The sequence below is a fragment of the Stegostoma tigrinum genome, chromosome 19 (assembly GCF_030684315.1).
Source record: "Stegostoma tigrinum isolate sSteTig4 chromosome 19, sSteTig4.hap1, whole genome shotgun sequence".
In the NCBI taxonomy this organism is placed as follows: Eukaryota; Metazoa; Chordata; class Chondrichthyes; order Orectolobiformes; family Stegostomatidae; genus Stegostoma; species Stegostoma tigrinum.
Window position 1 is genome coordinate 16,613,377 of NC_081372.1, and position 13,988 is coordinate 16,627,364.

The 13,988-nt window shown below is 41.5% G+C and overlaps 1 protein-coding gene across 8 annotated transcripts in view; it reads right to left on the bottom strand.

The window, feature by feature from the left end:
• The window catches only part of LOC125461252 (nuclear receptor coactivator 3-like), a 205,263-nt gene that overhangs the window by 66,692 nt on the left and 124,583 nt on the right, over nucleotides 1-13,988 (bottom strand). For 6 of the 8 annotated variants that reach the window (XM_048549791.1, XM_048549782.1, XM_059652746.1 and 3 more), the window contains one exon: nucleotides 7,493-7,568. The gene's annotated coding sequence lies outside the window, so the exon portion shown is untranslated. Of the gene's footprint in view, nucleotides 1-2,861; nucleotides 2,915-7,492; nucleotides 7,569-13,988 lie in introns of all 8 variants that reach the window. The other 2 variants (XM_048549783.1, XM_048549789.1) reach the window with 1 other exon arrangement.

Genomic DNA, 13,988 nt, shown 5'->3' on the forward strand with positions numbered 1-13,988 from the left:
AATTCAGCTTTTCAAGCCATTGGAAACTCACTTTCCTGTAGTTTTTGGAAGCATGACAGGTTCTCGGCATACTTTCTTTTAATACTGGAAATCTAGAATGTTTACAGGCTTTGGATACCATTGAATGTTTTATCTATATTCTGCACAGTAAATTAAAGACTATTACCCTGTTCAGTACATAAATGAAAACAGCCAAGGGACGTTGGGAATTATCTGCATAATAAAGCTGCTGAATAGCAATTTGGTCAGCAAATATGCATATCTACAAAGATTTGACACTAAGTATAAAACTGTATTATTTTAGGCACATACCAAGTCAGATTATGCAATTAAAATGAATGTTTTGCCAATGTGTAGCTCTGTGTTTCAATTTTGCTATTAAAAACATACATATACTGAAAGAAATATTCAAATTGGATGACAATAGTTTTGTATTTTTAGTACTCCATTGGCATTGTTGCTAGACTATACACTGCCCATACAGACTACCATACATAATCAAAACATTTTCTTTGCAAGTCACATTTATATTATCCCTTTAACTCAGAAAACTGTATCGTGGCACTTTAAAGAAGCATAAAATCAGACAAGAATTTACTTTGAGCAGAATAATGAAATTAATACAGAGGGTAACTAAAAGCTCGATTTGTGAGATATATTTTAAACAGTCTTTAAGCATAAAAGAGAGGTAAAGAAATTTATTCCATATGGTTACTCCACAGCACAAAGGATGAAACAGTGAATGGGATGGTGCACAAGAAACTGGAATGCCCAAGATGACCGAGCCAGTTTCTGTAGGACTTGTGGAAATACATCAAGGGAAAACAAAAGAATTGGTAGTCAAGCACACAATAAAAGTTATATGCAGAGGGTTTAACAGGATTTGACATACAGCAGATTAGCAAACTTTTGAACAAAGTTTAATTTAATCAACTTTGAAGGTCCCTTACAAAGTTTGGACTGCAGGTCACAACAGCGTGAATGAAGAACTTCAGCAGCTGAAAAATCAACAATTAGTGTATTTTTTAAGGGAGAAAATCTGACATCCTTTTCCAGTTTAGTCTACATATGACTCCAGACGCTAAGCAACTTGTATGACTCTGAACTCCCATGAAGTAGCCTAGCAATTTTGCCAAATCCCTCAAATGCAGATGATTATGCTGGACACGTCATGCAATGTCAACTTTGGATTTGAAAAAAAACACATTGGTCACTTGACCTTGTGAAATCTTCCTTGTGAATACTAGAAGATGTGCAAACACTGGAAGAAAACAGACTGCCCAAGCATGATCATTGTAATCACCAAATTCTAGGTCTGTCAACATTTCAAAACTCATCCATCACCATCTATTGATATATCATGATTAGTAGGGAGGCGTCATATACCAGAGGTGGTGGCACAGTGACAGAGTCAGAAGAGTGTGTTCCTGGGAACACCCCCATGAAGCATCATGATATCAAATCCAAAAAAGAACAAGGAAATCTTTGTGCTTCTAACTACCTAGCAAATTAGCCCTTCCTCAACTTTGAAGAAGCATTGACAGTAAAGGCACAGAATATAGGGTGGATGGAGAATTTCAGTACCTACCACCAAAAACTGATCAACAGTAGCAATATCAATTGTGCCAGTCAAGTCCTGATGGAGACATCTGCTACATTTGGACTGCAGTAGGTGGGGAGGTAACCAAAAAGATGGGAAAAACCTGCTTGATCTCATCCTCACTGATTAGCCTACTGCAGAAGCAACTTTCCACAACAGAACTGATAGGAGCGGCCATTGCACAGCCCTTGTGGAGACAAGGTTCCACTTTCTCAATGAGGATACAGCCTGTTTTGTTGACTACAAATACAACTATTGTAAATAGAATAGATTCAAACAAATAAAGCAGTTCAAAACCAGCCGTAAATGAGGTGCTGCAGGCTGTCAGCAGCAGTATGGCATTCAACTACATTAAAAAAAACCTTGCGATTTAGCATTACTGCCATTCTATCATTACCACCAACATTCAATAGGTGCAGAACAGCATCAGGCAGACCTAAAAATGAGCCATCAACATGTAAACTATTTTACAAGACTACACGCATTGAAAACAACAGGAGCTGCATGATATGGGCAGATACAAAACAAGCATCAAATGGATCAAATTTAAGCTCTGTACTCCTGCCACGTGCAGTCATGAATGGTGGTGGACAATTAAACAACTAACTGGAGGGAGGATTCCACAAATATTCCCATCCTAAGTAATGCAGGGAGTCCAGCACATCATTACAAAAGCAAAGGCTAAAGCATCTGCACCATTTTTATCCAGATGTATGGAATAGATGATGCATTTCGGTCTCCTCCTGACATCCTCAATATCACAGATGAGTTCTCAGACAATTCGAACCACTCCATGTCATTTTAAGCCGCATCTGAAGGCACAAATACAACAAAAGCTACGGACCTTTAGAATATACCAGTGGTAGTACTGAAAAATGGGCACTAGAACTTTAAGCATCCCTAGCCAAGTTGTTCCAGTACAACTATAACACTGACATCTGATCGGTAATGCAGAAATTTGTGCAGATATGTCTAGAACCTTAAAAAAAAAAGGACAAACTGAATGTGCCAGAGATGATAAAAACGGCAGATGCTCGAGAATCCGAGATAACAAGGTGTGGAGCTGGATGAACACAGTAGGCCAAGCAGCACTTAAGATGCTGCTTGGCCTAGTGTGTTCATCCAGCTCCACATCTTGTTACCTCTTAAACTGAATGTGCCATTTTATTACTCATCACCAATCCTTGATCATCAGCAGAGTAATGAAAGTTGACAACAACTGTGCTATCAAACAATAGCTACAAAGCAATAACTTGCTCACCAAGAATCAGTTGGAGTTCGGCAAAACCACTCACATCCAGACTTCATTGCATTCTAGGTCAAAATAAAAAAAATAAATAATTCCAGAGGTGAGGTGAGAGTGACTGAACTGGCACCAATGCAGCAGTTGACCAAGTACAGCATTAAGAAGCCTAAAGAAAACTGAAGGGAAATGCTCCACTGGTTGGTGACACACCTAGTACAAGAGCAAGTTGATCGTGACTGCTGGATGTCATTAATGTCAGGTGAGGTAATCGCTGCATTTGTTTTTTGGGGTCATGTCCTAAGGTCGAGCTAATGTCAGCCAGTTGATCAATGACTTGCCCTCAGCATAACGGCAGAAGCGGGAACATTTATGGATGACTGCAATCCTCAGCATCTTCCGAAACTCATCAGATACAGAAGCAGTCTGGTTCAATCCTGGGCTGAAAAACGGCAAATAACAGTCATGCCTCACATATGGTATGCAATGATCACGACCAGGAAGAGAATCTAACCAATGCTTGATAGGGTACTTCCATCATCAAATTCTCCAACTTGAGCATTTGAGGTACCACTGACCAGAAACTTGACTGAACTGCATCCTACAATTTTTAAAAGGAAGTAGCGACTATAAGGAAGTGGATGTGCTAGCAACAATCTTCCAAGAATGCTTAGGTTCTGGAAAAGCCTCAAAGGACTGGAAAATTTCTAATGTAACATCCTTAGCCAAAAGGGGAGAGACATCAAAAAAATTGGGAACTACAGGCCAATTATCTCAATATTTGTTATTGAGAAAATGTTAAAATCTATTCTAAAGGATCGAATACCAATTTATTTTGAATTATAGAACCTAATCAAGCAAAGTCAACATGGCTTGAAGAGAAGTAAATCACGCCTGAAAAACTTCCCAGAATTATTTGAGGTGATAACAGGCAGGATAGATGAAGGGGAACAAATAAAAGTAATTGATTCAGATTACGAAAAGGCTTTTGAAAAGGCCCCACCACTCATGAGTACCTAATAAGAGGAGCCCTTGGTGTTGGGGTAGTAAATTAACATGGATAGAGGATGAGCTAACTATGAGATGATAGAGTCATGATGAAAGAGGACATTTGCCCTGTGCAGAACTTTAGTTAGGCCGTATTTGGAATATCGCATACAGTTGTGGTTGCCACACAACCAGAAGGACATGGAAGCTTTGGAGACACTACAGAAAAGGTCTGTCAGGATGGTTGCCTGATGTGGAGAGGATTGGCTTTGAGGAGATTAGACAAATTTGGTCTGTGTTCAGTTGAACATTGGGAAATTGAACAGTGGCCTGACAGAAATTTACAAAATTATGAGAGGCATGGACAGAGCAAATAGTCAGAATCTTCTTTCCAGGGTAGAAATGTCAATTACAAGTAGACATTGGTTTAAGGTAAAAGGGGGTAAGTTTAAAGGAGACCAGGGAGGCATAATGGCTCAGTGATTAGCACTGATGTCTTACAGTGCCGAGGACCCAGGATTGATTCTAGCCTTGGCTGACTGTCTGTGTGGAGTTTGCACATTCTTCCTGTATCAGCATGGGTTTCCATGGGTTGCTCCGGTTTCCTCCCACAGTCTAAGATTTGGTAGCATGGCCATGTTAAATTGCCCATAGCATCCAGGGATGTGGAATAGCCATGGGAAATGTAGGGTGGGGCGGGGGGGATCTGGGTGGGATGCTGTTTGGATGGTTTGTGTGGACTCAATGGACCAAATGGCCTGCTTCCACACTGTAGGGATTCCATTATTATACACTGTGATGTGACAGCACTTTTTTTTATACACGGGGGTGGTCAGTGCCTGAAAAATAAGCTGTCAGAGGATGTAGTAGAAGCAGATATGGAAGCAACATCTGCGAGGTTTCTTAATGGATACATGAATAGGCAGGGAAGAAAGGGATATGGACCACGTAGAGGCAAAAAGGTTTTTGGTTTATCAAGGTGTCATATGTTGGCACAGGCTTGGTGAGACAAAGGGCCTGTTCCTGTGCTGTACTAACTAATAGAATGCAAAAACAGCCCTCTGCACGGGCCACAATTAGTTGCAATAATGGCTTAGATGGGAGAGGTGAATGGACTATCACCAAGTTTGCAGTGACACAAAAATAAGTGGGAAGGCAAATGGTGAGAATGAAACAAAGAATCTACAGAAGGATACAGACATATTAAGTGAATAGGCACAAACGTAGCAGTTAGAATATAAAGTGAGAAAATAAGAGGAAATGCATTGTGGCAAGAATAGGAGGGCCTAAATATTACTTAAATGGAGCAAAACTTCAGAAAGCTGCAGCACAGATGGATTTGCAAGTCATCCTGAATGAATGTCAAAAAGCTAGCATCTAAGGTATGCATGGTAAAGAGAAGGCAAGTGTAACACTGCTACGCCAAGGATTTTATATGAACTGTTTTTGTCCCTTAATCTAACAGGCTATATTCTGACACTAGAGGCAGTTAAGAAAGGGTTCACTAAGTCAATTCAAGGTATGGAGGGACTGTTTTATGAGGAGAGGTTGAATAGCTAGGTCCTTTACTCAATGCAGTCTAAAACAAAATGAGAAGACGGTACTGAAGCATACAAGATTCTTATAGGGTCTGACAGGGTATATGCGTAATGTTTGTTCCCTCTTGTGGCAGGATCTAGGACCGAAAGGTATAATCTAAGAGTACTAGAATTAGAATCCCTACAACGTGGAAACAGGCCTTTCAGCCCAACAAGTCCACACCAAACCTCAGTGCATCACACCCAGACCCATTCCCCCTATAACCGACTTAAGCTCCACATCCTGAACACTACGGGCAATTGAGCATGGCCAATCTGCCTAGCCTGCACATCTTTGGGCTATGGGAGGAAACCGGAGTACCCAGACGAAACCCATGCAGACATGGGGAGAATGTGCAAACTCCGCACAGACTGACACCCAAAGCCAGAATTGAACCTGAGATAATAAAGTGTGAAGCTGGATGAACACAGCAGGCCAAGCAGCATCTCAGGAGCACAAAAGCTGACGTTTCGGGCCTAGACCCTTCAGAGAGCGGGATGGGGTGAGGGTTCTGGAATAAATAGGCAGAGAGGGGGACGCGGTCCGAAGATGGAGAGAAAAGAAGATAGCTGGAGAGGAGAGTATAGGTGGGGAGGGAGGGAGGGGATAGGTCAGTCCAGGGAGGACAGGCAGCTCAAGGAGGTGGGATGAGGTTAGTAGGTAGATGGGGGTGCGGCTTGGGGTGGGAGGAAGGGATGGGTGAGAGGAGGAACAACAACTCATATTCCACTTGGGAACCCTGCAGCCCAATGTTATCAAAGTGGAATATGAGTTGTTGTTCTTCCTCTCACCCATCCCTTCCTCCCACCCCAAGCCGCACCCCCATCTACCTACTAACCTCATCCCACCTCCTTGACCTGTCCGTCTTCCCTGGACTGACCTATCCCCTCCCTACCTCCCCACCTATACTCTCTCCACCTATCTTCTTTTCTCTCCATCTTCAGTCCGCCTCCCCCTCTCTCCCTATTTATTCCAGAACCCTCACCCCATCCCCCTCTCTGATGAAGGGTCCAGGCCCGAAACGTCAGCTTTTGTGCTCCTGAGATGCTGCTTAGCCTGCTGTGTTCATCCAGCTCCACACTTCGTTATCTTGGATTCTCCAGCATCTGCAGTTCCCACTATCCCTCCCAGAATTGAACCTGGGTCGCTGGTGCTGTGAGGCAGCAGTGCTAACCACTGTGCCGCCAAATATTACACTTATTACAGATGAGGAGAATTTCTTCAGTCGGTTGTGAGTTTGTGGAATTCTTTACTGCAGAGTGTTATTGATCCAACATTTGATATGTATATACAAGGGTGAGATAATCAAGAAGGGAACTAAGGGTTGGGAGGTGAGCATTATCAGATCAACCATGGTCTCACTGCATGGTGATGTCACTGAACGGTCTGGCTATAATCGTCAGTCTATGCCTCTATTGTCTTCTCACGCCCGGCTCAGGTGCTCAGTTCAGAGTCAAAGTGAATGCTAAATTTGCGAACAGTTTGTTTCAGCCTTGGCCAGTCAACAAAGAGGGAAGTAGCTAGCAAACAGAGTTGTAATGGAAACCAAAGAAAGATAGGTGAATTACATATTGCAAAGGCCAAAATTATCTTAGACCAACAAAACTCCTAATTTGAGCCATTTTCCCAGGCAAAACTGTACATCAGTTCCAACCAAAATTACAAAAATAGCATGAGTGAATGATGCAAACAAACCGAATTATTATTTGAAAAAATATTTAGGCTAAATGTGATAAACTTCACAAGTGCAATAGTACGAACTGAATTCTAGTTATATGGATAAATTGCTCTAAGGAAACCCAATAAAAATTGAAATTGCTGGCCAAATTCAGCAAGTCAGTTCCAAAGAAGGGTCACTGGACTTGAAACATTAACTCTGCTTTATCCCCGCCGATGCTGAGTTTGACTAGCAGTTTGTTTCAGATCTGTCGTCTACAATTCTCCATTTTGTTCTCAGGAAACACCAACTATCTCTCTAAAATGTTTGAAGGAGAGCCTCTAATTGTTCAGAAAACCCTCATTTTTAGTTGCTCACCAGTAAGGAGTATGGCCCCAAATTGTCAGAAGTATTAATCACAAATTACCTCAGCTTCAATCTGTAAACTCCTGGATGATGCTGCAATTTCTTCTAATAGTGCAGTCAATCATCATGTGTCATATCTGTAAAGCAAGAAGAGACATTGAACATTTTGTTGCAAAATTGAGCAAAAATGGCCAACAAGCTTGTTATCCGTACATGTGATGCAACATTTGTGTTTTTCGAAAGACTGAAGGAAACATCATTTCAACGGAAGTATCTGAATGAAAAACTGAAAGAGTTCAACCCACCATCTTTATGCCTACTCTTCTTAACAATTTGTGAATCATAACTTCATACCATGGCTGTCCATGCTTGCTCCTTCTCACTGAACAATCTACGTTTAGCATAAAAAGGTGGTGTACTTCTAATTACATTGCTGCTGAGGAATTATTTTATGCTGTTGGATATTATCCCCATAAATCACCGTCAAATCTTGCAAATATTGAAAAGAGAACAAAATGAAGATAAAGATGTTCATTCCAGTTTTAATTCAGGAATGGAAGACTGCACTTGAAATTCAACATACTTAATCCCTTATAAATTGAGCTATTGAAACTAGTTTCTTATTTAACTTTGCTCCAATTTACACAGAGTAAATAGAGTAACAAGAGTGCTACATGTGACAGCTTCGCGATTTCAATGGGATCACTAAGACATGCTTTCAAAGTTAGGAGAAAATTTGAAGATTTTACTAATGCACGTTTTCATAAAAGACCTTCAATCTTAACTTTTGCAACAATTATTTCTCCATCAGTGCAAGAGACCAGTTAAAAGCATGAAATATTCCTGCTGTAAATTTTCAGCCAAGTAAACATAAAGCATTGTGAACTAATACACCATTTTGTTTGGCAGATCTACAGGAAATGAGTAAACAGCTTCAATTTGATGGGAGGAGCCACAGTTTCAAGCAAATCAATACAATACACCATAGACAAAAGGTGAAGGAGTAGGCCATTCGGCCCTTCGAGCCAACACCACCATTCATTATGATCATGGCTGATCATCCACAATCAGTATCCTGTTCCTGCCTTATCCCCATAACCCTTGATTCCACTATCTTTAGGAGCTCTATTCACCTCTTTCTTGAAAGTATCCAGAGAGTTGGCCTCCACTGCCTTCCGGGGCAGCGCATTCCATATATCCACCACTCTCTGTGAAGAAGTTTTCCTTCAACTGTTCTAAATGGCCTACCTCTTATTTTTAAACTGTGTCCTGTGGTTCTGGACTCACCCAAGATTGGAAATATGCTTCCTGCCTCCAGTGTCCAATCTGTTAATAATCTTATACATCTCAATCAGATCCCCTCTCATCCTTCTAAATTCAAGTGTATACAAGTCCAGTCCCTCCAATCTTTCAACATATGATAGTCCTGGCATTCCAGGAATTGACCTCGTGAACCTACGCTGCACTCCCTCAATAGCAAGAATGTCCTTCCTCAAATTTGGAGACCAAAACTGCACACAATACTCCAGGTGCAGTCTCACCAGGGCCCTGTACAGCTGCAGAAGGACCTCTTAGCTCCTATACTCAATCCCTCTTGTTATGAAGGCCAGCAAACCATTAGCTTTCTTCACTGCCTGCTGTACCTGCATGCTTGCTTTCATTGACTGATATACAAGAACACCTGGATCTCGTTGTACTTCCCCTTTACCTAACTTGACTCCATTTAGATAGTACACTCAAAGGAACACCTATTAATGTTTTTAAACAGTAATTTAGTTGGAATGAATGACAGATAGTTGAACAATAAATGCATATCATAGGTTTTGTAACAAACACCATCTTAATTTGTTGGCTGTAAACTAAACACAAATGGGAAAAGATACTGCTTTAAACTAAGGAAACCGTGGATTAGCTTGTCAGTTTTAAAATTGAACTACCACTTCTCAGTGTCAGTTTTATTTGCAATGCTGCCTTATTCAAGCAGAAGGGGAGAATGTTGGGTACTGCAATTTTGTGTGCACAAAAATTACAGTCTTTTGGTTTTTCTACTGACCATTGTTCTTTGCTCAGAAGTTCTGACCACTGTACTCAACACCAGGCTGGCTCCTGGGAAAATGGCTACAGCCCTGCAATGTGCATGACAGAGAAGAAACAGCTAGCCTGCAAAGATAAGGCACCCGAATCCTTCTCTTGCCCTCCCGTGTGGAGTAGTAACAAAATCTTCCAATAGCTGTTCTCATTCACCATTTCTTGGTTTTTAAACAAACTGCGAAGTTTCTTGGTGAAAAGGGGAGAAAAAGACACATTGAGAGACAAAAAGGCAAATCTTCAACCTCTGAACGCAATATAAGAATCGGTATATCCATAATTTCATGTCCTCTTGAAAAAGTAAAAAAAAACCAAGAAAAACAACTCTGACACCTGGAATTTGAACTAGTGGCTGTGCTGTGTTTCAATGACAATGTTTCCTTGTTATCGCATCTCAGTGCGCAAGTCTTCGAGGTTGTGAATAGGAATTTTAAAAGGGGTAGTGATTAAGTTACAGAATTACAATTTAGCAATTCATGTTTCTTTCTTGCCGTGTGAGAAAAACTGCTTGCCTTGTCAATAGCAAAAAATAGTGTGCACATTCTTTTAACCGGAGTCTTTCAGGTTAAAACTAGGCAATTCGGCGGTTTAATCAATTTGCAGATTGGTGATGATTCTGGGAAGAGGGGGCTTAATTTGTAGCACATTAGCCAATGAGTAATGAGACTTGCTTCAAAACACAAGACGATGAGCAAGTAGGAATACTGAATTTGTTACAAGCAACAGGCCTCGAGGTGACACCCAGCAAGGGACTCCTCCCACGCCCCCTCCCAACCACCCAGGCTCAAGGAGACACCCAGCCAGGGTACCACCCCATGCCCCGGCCTCAAGACAACACCCAGTGAGGGTTCCCCGCCACCTGCCTTGAGGCGTCACCCACCATGGACTCACCTGCTCCATCTGTTTCTTTCTCCCCCAATCTCAATCTGCTTTAGAAGAAGTGTAACGTCAAAGTTTTAACGTTATTTCTTCATTTTTCTAATTTATGTCAAAGGTTTTGTACCTAGGCACCTTTCTACTTAGGATGTCACCAGAAATGGCAACTTTCTACAGTTTTTAACTGTCCTCATGCCTCCCTTTACTTCAGTATACGTGACAGCAAAACCTAATTCTAACTTTAAAGAAAATTCTAGTTAAAATCTCTGTAGCGTTTTCACTGTTCAGAAATAACACTGTTGCCTTAAATTTTCCAAAAACATCTAACACAGAAATATGATAACAAAAGGAGTATATCATTCAGCCCTTTGAGCCCACTCCACTAATAAGTACAATTATGCTGATCATCTAACTTAGTACCCTGTTCCCACTTCCTCCCCATACCAAATGATCATTTTAGCACCAAGGACTTTACCTAACTCCTTGAAAATAGTCAACATTTTGGCCTCATTTGTTTTCTAGGGCAGAAAATTCCACAGGATCACCACTCAGTGAAAAACTTACTCATGTCAGTTCAAAGCGTCCTACCTACACCTTTAGACTGTGACTTCTGGCTATGGATTTCCAAGTCATCGGGAACATCTTTCCAGTATTTACCCCTGTCTTGTCCTGTTACAATTCCATTCCAAACAGGATTTATCTGTTTTGCTTTCCATTCACCAACAGCCCAAATATTCACAGGGCACGGTGGCAAATTAGGATTAATTTGCTGAGTTGGCATTTCTGGATGGGGTAATGTCAACTGAATGAAATAGACAATGCCTTTGTAACAGCACAGAACATCTTCAATACCTGTTAAATTCACAGCAAAACATGACGGAACATGTTAAGACAATGTGTTGCAGCAATCAGCAAAATTCGACTCCTTCACGCAAGAACTACCTCATTCGGCACACTCCCATCCTCCATTCAAAGGTAGGACAAATCAGAATAAATTCATAATGGCAAGAGTCTATGAGGTATGAAGCGATTAAATATTTACACAAAAAAAAAATCAGTAAAAAAGCTAGTGCACAGGTACAGAAAGTAATCAGAAAGGTGAGTGGAATGTTGGCCTTTATCCTAAGACAATAAGAATTCACAAGTGAGGAAGTGATACTTCATACAGTCTTGGCCAAAACAAGTGTGAAAAATGAAAACCACAAAACAAAATGTTATTGGAAGGCACAGAATGCAGATTCAGTCTGACATCGAGTCTTAAATGGCAGATTGCGTACATAAAGCTTCCATATTTGAGTGTTCAGAAACTTCAGGGATAATCTAATTGAGGCATTTCAGGCTGCTAGATTTGATAAGATAAATAGAAAGTATTTCCTCTGATAGGCGAGGAAGAGTCCTGTAAAAGAGGACATGTTGTTATTATAGAGATATTAGGAACTGCAAATGCTGGAGTCAGAGATAACAGTGTGGAGGTGGAGGAACACAACAGGCCAGGCAACAGAGGAGCTAGGAAGTTAACGTTTTGGTCAAGACCTTCTTTAGAAATGGGTATAGGGGAAGGGAGCTCAGAAATAAACAGAGACGAGGAGGGGTGGGGCTGGGGAAGGTTAGAGGAATGGTGATAGGTGAGTGTATGTAGGCAGTGAAGTGGGAATAGCGAATAGGTGGGAGATGATGATGGGCAGGAGGAGGAGGAGGATTGGAGTTCAATCTGGGCAAATGCGAGGTGATGCATTTTGAAAGATCAAATTCAAGGGCGACCTACACAGTAAATGGAAAAGTCCTAGGGAAAATTGATGAACAGAGAGATCTGGGTGTTCAGCTCCACTGTTCCCTGAAGGTGACAACGCAGGTCAATAGGGTGGTCAAGAAGGCATGTGGCATGCTTTCCTTCATTGGGCAGGGTATTGAGTACAAGAGTTGGCAGGTCATGTTGCAGTTGTATAGGGCTTTGGCTCAGCCACATTTGGAGTACTGTGTACAGTTCTAGTCGCCACATGACCAAAAGGATGTGGATGCGTTGGAGAAGGTGCAGAGGAGGTTCACCAGGATGTTGCCTGGTATGGAGGGTGCTAGCTATGAAGAGAGGTTGAGTAGATTAGGATTATTTTCATTAGGAAGACAGATTGAGGGGGGACCTGATTGAGGTCTACAAAATCATGAGGGGTATAGACAGGGTGGATAGCAAAAAGCTTTTTCCCCCAGATTGAGGGACTCAATTACTAGGGGTCATGAGTTCAAAGTGAGAGGAGGAGAGTTTAAGGGAGATACGCGTGGAAAGTTCTTTACACAGAGGGTGGGGGGTGCCTGGAACGCGTTGCCAGCGGAGGTGATAGACGCAGGCACATTAGCGTCTTTTAAGATATATTTGGACAGGTACATGGATGGGCAGGGAGCAAATGGACACAGACCATTAGAAAATAGATGACAGGTTAGACAGAGGATCTTGATCGGCGCAGGGTTGGAGGGCCGAAGGGCCTGTTCCTGCGCTGTAATTTTCTTTGTTCTTTGATTGGTCATGGGATGAGGCCAGGGGGTGGGGAGATTTAAAAACTGGTGAAATCCATGTTTAGGCCATTGGGCTGTTGCAGGTGGCCTAAACATGGATTTCACTAGTTTTAAAATCTCCCCACCCCTGGCCTCATACCATGTCCAACCCTCCCTCTCATCCCTACCTTGGTGACCTGTAACAACCTGTCCATCTTCTCTCCCACATATCCGCCCCACCGAACACACTGCCCAATCCCCACCACTCTATACCTGCACTCATCTATTACCATCCCACCTACCTGCCCCAGCCCCACCCATCTCTATTTAGATCTGAGCTCCCTTCCCCATTCCCATTTTTGAAGAAAGGTCCTAACCCGAAACGTTAATTTTCCTACTCCTCTGATGCTGCTTGGCCCGCTGTGTTCCTTCAACTCCACACTGTGTTATCTCATTATCTTATTACAGCTGAGCCATTTAGGAGTTAAACTAAATGCAGGAAGCAGGTCTTCAAAAGGGTAGAGAAAATACTTGAATGCTTCCATTAATGGTTATAGATGTATGTCAAACATTTTAACAACTGAAATGGATAGATACTTCTTTGGTAAGGATGCAGAAAATTAGTCAACAGCAGGTTAACTGACTTTGAGCAAATAAATAGCAAAACAAGCATAGGGGCTTATGTTTGTTTTGATTATTTAATTCAAACATGTAATGCTGCACTCAAATTACACTGTACAATGAAATTGGCAATGATTGGAGTCCACCTTTTTCCTTATTCTTGCTATCTTCTCAAACTCACTTGTCCAAGTACCAGGTGTGAAAATCTAGTAGTGCGTTCAATCGTTTTGTCAAACACAAACAAAACATTGACATTTACCCACATTACTGCTTAATGGCTTGATGTTCTCACAGTGATTCTTTTAATTCATTAAAAGAACTTGAATCATTACTACCTCATGCTGCAGGTCCAGGAAAATGATGGCCATCGTGTGTTGAGTATTATTGTGAATTTACAGTCAGAATGCAAAGAAGAAATGAGAATTCAGCAAAAAAAACATAACAAGCATGTCCCAATTCTTTACCCTCAAGGGGAGATAATGATC